The 6,846-nt window shown below is 43.4% G+C and overlaps 1 long non-coding RNA gene across 1 annotated transcript; it reads right to left on the bottom strand.

The window, feature by feature from the left end:
• Window positions 1-233: 233 nt before the first annotated feature.
• On the bottom strand, window positions 234-1,286 carry LOC142783746 (uncharacterized). The gene is made up of 2 exons (XR_012888437.1): window positions 930-1,286; window positions 234-449 (listed from the first exon to the last, which is right to left on the bottom strand). It is a non-coding gene; the product is annotated as an uncharacterized LOC142783746 (long non-coding RNA).
• Window positions 1,287-6,846: the final 5,560 nt, after the last annotated feature.

Genomic DNA, 6,846 nt, shown 5'->3' with positions numbered 1-6,846 from the left:
CACTTACACAGGTGCATTAGTATAACCAGCAGGAGTGGTTGAAGTTGTTGGTAAACATAATGGGCATAGTGTTCTATTACTCTTGCATGTCACTCAGCAGAGAGGACCGCCACTTCTGGGCCGAGAATAGTTACAGCACGTGCGGCTTGACTGGAACGCTGTATTTTCCTGCAACAAGCTCTGCTCGGCACGGTAGTCGGTGAACAAAAAAGCAAAGATAGAGGTGAGCAAGCTTTCGAAAAAATTCAGGAACTTTTTAATGTGGAATTGGGATGAATCACAGAAGAGAAGGCAGGACTCTTTCTCGAAACGAATGCTCGTCCAAAGTTTTTGAAGGCGAGCATTGTCTTTCGCACTGGTTCCAGCAGATGAAAAAGAGCTTGACAAAATGCAGTCAGTGGGTGTGATCACACCATAAGCCACGTGCCAGTATGCGACACCGGTTGTGCCTGTGGTAAAGAAACATGAAAACATCCGCCTGTGTGGCGACTACAAGACTACTGTGAACCCTATGCTAGACACTGATCGATAAGTTTTACTACATACTGAAGAAATTTTTGCTGCACTCATTGGAGGAAAATAATTTTCTAAAATTGTTTTGAACAGGGCTTATCAAAAGGTAGTGCTAGCGGAACCGGCGCGTCGTCATCTGACGATAAACACAATGAAAGGACTGTTCGCCGTAAACCAGCTACCTTTCGGCATGCCTTCGGAACCTGGTATCTTTCAGCGAATAATGCATACTATGCTCAAGGATGTCAAAGGTGTTTCATGCTATTTGGACGCTATCCTTGTGACCGGAAGGACTAAAGCCAAACACCTACCGAACTTAGAAGCAGTTCTAACCCGTTTGGAAAGCCGGGGTGTTTGACTAAAATCTAAGAAATCTACTTAATTTTTTTTCAGAAAAAAACTGACTTATGACTTACTTGAGGCACAAGTTGAGTGCAGATGGCATACATCCCATGACGGGCAAGATTGATGCTATGGTAGCCGCGCCAGCACCAGAAAACAAGCACGAAATTCGTTCTTCGTTCGGAGCCGTGAACTGCAACGAAAAATGTTCACGTCAACTAGCTTCGCTGGCCCATAAGTTTTACAAACTCCTGTGTGACGACCAATTTTGGGCGTGAAGCAGCGAATGTCAAACGGCCTTTGACGACCTTAAGGCTGCGGTAGTGTCCACGAAGGTTCTGACTTACTATGACCCTTAAAAACCGCTCCAAATGGCTTGCGACGCATCTTATTACGGAGTATAGTGCTGTGCTTTCTCATATTTAGTCTGATGGCACCGTTCGCTACGTTGCTTACGCTTTAAGGACTCTGTCCGATGCTGAGCAGAAGAATAGCCAGATCGAGAAAAAAGCGTTAGCAATCAGCTTCGCCATTAAGTTTCACTACTACATTTACGAGCACCCGTTCACGCTGATAACGAGTCACAAACCACTGCAGATTATTCTGGCATACCAACCTTGGCAGCAGCAGGACTACAACGTTGAGCAGTGACGTTATCTGCCTACACGTACACATTGAAGTTTAGACCGACAAATGAAATTCTACAGGCTGACTGCTTGTCGCATTCGCCAGTTGATTAGGACTCCTCTAATAATTTAGAGGAACCGTTCCACTTGTTACGCTTGCAATGAATGCTGGTGACGCCCCGCCGGGGTGGTCTATTGGCTAAGCTCGGCCGCTGACCCGCAGTTCGCGGGATCAAATTGCAGCTGCGGTGGATGCATTTCCGATGGAGGCGGAAATGTTGTAGGGCCATGTTCTCGGATTTGGGTGCACGTTAAAGAACCCCGGCTGGTCGAAATTTCCGGAGCCTTCCACTACGGCGTCTCTCATAGGCGCTGATCATTTGTGGCATGTGAGGTTTTATGGGACGAAGATCGTCCGTCCTGGGTGTCGGTAGCCGGGAGGATGGCGGTCCCTGTGCAGGCTTCACGGCTCTTGTTCACTTGCTTAAGCCATTCGCTGGCTTCAAATTCATTTGGCGTAACTTCCGTGCCCGCGACGATCACCCTCATGGCACACCGGCAGCGCGCTAGCGCGCTTGATGCCCAGCGAAGCGGGCGGCGAGGCCGCGTCGAGAGATAACGAGCGCAACGGGGTGCGTTAGGGCTCTTACACGCGCTAGCCGCACACCCGCTTCACACGTGGCGGGACTCCTGCCGCCCGCAAACGGAGAGCGAAATGGCGGCCCGGCGCCAAAATGCAACACAAGCGCTAGCCGCATGAGCGGCTATGATGCGTACTCTGGTTGGACGATGCGACGCTATTGAGGCTGTTAACCATTTGGAGGAGCTTCAGTTTTCGAGGTCGGCAACCATCACTAACAGCAGACGATGCTGACAAGTTCTGGAATGCATTGGTTCGAGCCGCCGCGTTTATCATGAAATAGAGGCTGTTGTATTTTCACAACGCGTTTTTCGGCCGCAAGTGTTGCGTTGCCGTAATCATCTGTGTTCGAGGCTAATTACGCACTCCCTTTTTGTTGTTGTCGTCGTCGTTACCGCACACAGGTCGTATCGCTCGAGTTGCATTTGGCGCGACGGCGATCTTTTGCAGCTAGAAGGAATGCGGGCGCCAACACGCACAAACACTTTGCATTACAATGAAGAAAATGCCTACAGTGGCAGCGGCATTGCACGGTGCGATACTGTGATGCTATCTACAAATAGCTGAAGAAATTGACTGGTAACTATTATTTATGATTGGGCGCTGGTGTACATTGTTGTGCGCGGCTTGCTGACGTGCTCTTTGCTCTATACAAGTTCGCGTTTGCTCTATAACATGTCACAATGAGCTTGACAAGTATTGAAGTAATTGAAGTTTCAGCCTAGAATAAAATGTTTAGCATGTGTGATATATTCATTAAAGCTGGAATTAAATGTATGTTGATATCAATTAGTCATGCATCATATGAGAGGCACTGTAGCTTGTTTTTAAAGAATCCAAATATGAGCGTAATGTCTGTTTACATTTTATTCAAGACACCTTGTTGCTGTCGAAAACACATGTCTGCATTTTTTGTTGGTGTACGTAAAAAATGACACCACAAATATCGCTGTTATTTTAACTCATCTGAAGGTTTCACAATTTATTTGCTACTACCCATTCACTTCTACATTCCTGTTCCTCACCTCATCATCTTGTGCCGCCACGGTGGTCTAGTGGCTAAGGTGCTCGGCTGCTGACTCGCAGGTCGCGGGATCAAATTCCGGCTGTGGCGGCTGCATTTCCGATGGAGGCGGAAATCTTGTAGGTCCGTGTACTCAGATTTGGGTGCACGTTAAAAACAACTCCAGGTGGTCAAAAGTTTCTGAGCCCTCCACTATGGTGTCTCTCATAACAAAATAGTGATTTTGGTACGTTAAACCCCACAAATCAATCAATCAATCAATCAACCTCATCATTTTTTCCCATTGGCAATATGGTTCATTACATACCCCGACACAGCCTCAATGTTACATGGACTAACATGTTGTCATAACCAGGTTTTCATTTCAGAATATTAGGTTTCTCCACCCACTTGAATGTTTTGTGGATGATGTGTGACAAACTTTTGGTGCTTCAGCTTCCTTTTCCCTCGTTTGAGTAATTGTTAGCAGGAAATCTTCTGTTTGGCTATGTTCAAAGTAGTCCAGTGAAAGCCATGTTTGAATGAAATACATTTTTCTTTTTGGACGCCAATGAAACCATGAATCTCGTTCACCGACGCATATTTGTGCTTACTCCAAGGTAAACCTTCTTTCTCATCACTCAATATCTCAGTTTCTTCTGGGGAGCTTTTTTCTCCATTTCGTATTCTGCTAGCTGGCGCAGAGTGCCAAATGTAGTAAAACATGGGCAGCTTCTAAAACATTCTCTCTATGATCAGTTGAATTGTGCACGTCTCCTTCTGCGACACATTTGCAGCTATCAGTCATTTTGGGGCATAATTGTATCAGTAAATTGAAATCATTTGTCACTTCTGAAATTCATGAATTTTAAGGTTCTTGCAAAGAAACCTTGCTGAATATGTAAATGTGTTGAAATGTGTAAGGCTTCAGAACAGACAAGAACACTTCTGTTTGCTTTAACTCTGGCTACGTAAACAAGAACAGCCACAACGTAGTGTAATCAGAAAAATCAGAAATGCTTTTATTTGCCAACAAAATCGTTGGGGGTCCTTCAGGCGAAAAGCTGCATAGTACAACTTGAATGTGCCTGAAGGCCCTCACATGGCAGCAGTAACACTAAAACCAAACATAAATACAGATGTTTAGCATATATCCAAATATAATACACCATTTTAATTGAAACTAGGAACTTGAAACATGTTAAATAACACTATTGATTTCCCACGAACACATGGTACTTAAAAATACCATAGAAATGTAATACATATGTGATTGATTGATTGATTTGTGGGGTTTAACGTCCCAAAACCACCATATGATTATGAGAGACGCCGTAGTGGAGGGCTCCGGAAATTTTGACCACCTGGGGTTCTTTAACGTGCACCCAAATCTGAGCACACGGGCCTCGACATTTCCGCCTCCATCGGAAATGCAGCCGCCGCAGCCGGGATTTGAACCCGCGACCTGCGGGTCAGCAGCCGAGTACCTTAGCCACTAGACCACCGCGACGGGGCTAATACATATGTGAGATTAGATGTGACAGTACATTGTGATACATAAGAAACAATAGTATTTACAACACTAAGAAAAGCACTGCTATAAATATGACTATGATGCACAATATGATGATACTTTGTATATTGAAACACTGAGCACGAAGTAGATAATATAACAGAAATCGCTAAAATGTAATAACGATGTCTTTTATATGTTCATTCCAATTTACAAAAGTATTGTCTAATTTGTATGCGAGTCAAAGTATTCGGATTAAATGTTTCCCCTTGCACTTTATTTAACAACGAAGGCAGGCTATGTCGTAGTGACTGCATACGATAATTTGCGCCTCTGAATGGCACTAACCACCTGTCTTGGCTACAAGCACGCGAGTCACTTTTTTTGTATTCGAGTCATGACGTTTGTTTTAGGAAGGATTTGATATTGTCGGAGCCGAAACAAAATGAATATAAAAGTCGGTATTCGTAAAGATTTGTTGCACGTACTATAATGTGTGTTTGAAAAAGTTGAGCACTAGGATGAAAATAGGGTACATTGACTATTTGTCGAAGCGCGCGTTTTTGAAGTTGAAGAAGTGTATGAATATTAGCTTTCGTGGTGGTGGCCCTTACAAGCGCACAAAACGATTCAAACAAGGCGTAATATATTTGCAACTTCACCTTCTCAGGAAAAAAAATGCCGACAGCGAGACAGCACACCAGCGGCACATGACAACGATCTTGATATTAGTTCAACGTGATCGGTCTTATTCATGTGTTCTTAAAACGTAACGCCTAACACTTTGTATTTCCTCACAATTTCAATGGGAGCACCGTATAAGAATAATTTTTGATTGAAACATGACTGGCTGCCTCTCGCCCTGAACAATATGGCTTTCGATTTTGAGCTGTTAATTGTTAGAGCATTGTTACAAGACCACGCCGACAGATTAGAAAGAATATTGCGAGATTTCTGCGACCGATCATCAAGTTCATGGCCAGAGACAAACAAACTTGTATCATCAGCGTACAGCACAATGGATGCATCACTAACAATTTCAGCAATGTCATTTACATAAACATTAAATAAAGTCGGTCCCAATACGCTACCCTGCAGTACTCCCGATTTAATTTCGCGATATGAAGAGCAGAAATTTTCAATAGCAACGCACTGAGTCCGCCCGGAGAGATATGATCGAAACAACAAGTTTGCCACGCCCCGAATGCCGTAGCTGTCAAGCTTTCTTATTAAAATTTCATGATTTAAGCGATGGAATGCCTTGATATAGTCTATAAATATACCTAACGTTATTATCAATTATTAGCTCCTTTTGACATAACCATGCCGTCTCTGTCGACCTGCCTGGGCGGAATCCATGCTGACAGTCAGACAGAATGATATTCTTTAAAAAGTCACAAATTCTAGCTGAGATCACCTTCTCTATACCCTTAGAAAAGGTGGACAGAATAGAAATGGGCCTATAGTTCCCTAAGTCATTTCGATTACCGCCTTTGAAAATCACTGAGATCCTGGCTTTCTTCATAGCGCTTGGAAAATGGCCAGTTTCTAGAACAAGATTAAACCCAAATGCAAGGTGAATTGCGTTGACGTCAATTACAAATTTTATTGGTCTGATTTGAATGCCATCTGCATCAACAGCATTGCTGTTTTTTAGGCCCAAAAAAGTACGAGATATTTCAGTGTCATCAGTCGGCTCGAAAAAAATGCTATGCATACATCTGTTAACAGCTGTGCCAGTGACTACGCTATCCGATGGCGTCATCATGTTCACGAAGTGATTATTAAAGCGGTCAGTTAAAGCGACGCCTGTGACCTTTTCATTATTTAGGGTGACTTCATGGAAAGGCTGTTTCACATTTTTTTGTCTTATGGCATCGTTAATAATTTTTCACGTTTTTTCTGGATTTTTCCTCTGTACCGAAGCAAAAAGGGTTTCATAATAGTGGGCTTTAGCCTTTCGCAGTTATTTGTTTATTGCATTCGTAACTTCTTAAATGCAACGAGATCGCTTTCTTCACGCGTGCGTAAAAATCTATTGAATAGCCTATTTTTCTTACTTATCATCTTAACGTGCTGAGGCTGCACCCAAGGCTTTCTAATACGTTTCTTTACTTTGCCTTTTTTATTGGAAAAGATAAATTGTAAAGATGAGTGAAAATGGACAGGAATTCGCCGTATGCCTCACTAGCATCTTTTTTGTTATATA

Source organism: Rhipicephalus microplus, unplaced genomic scaffold (assembly GCF_043290135.1).
Source record: "Rhipicephalus microplus isolate Deutch F79 unplaced genomic scaffold, USDA_Rmic scaffold_12, whole genome shotgun sequence".
In the NCBI taxonomy this organism is placed as follows: Eukaryota; Metazoa; Arthropoda; class Arachnida; order Ixodida; family Ixodidae; genus Rhipicephalus; species Rhipicephalus microplus.
Note: the sequence above shows the minus strand (reverse complement) of the source record. Positions and strands in the feature narration are given on the sequence as shown.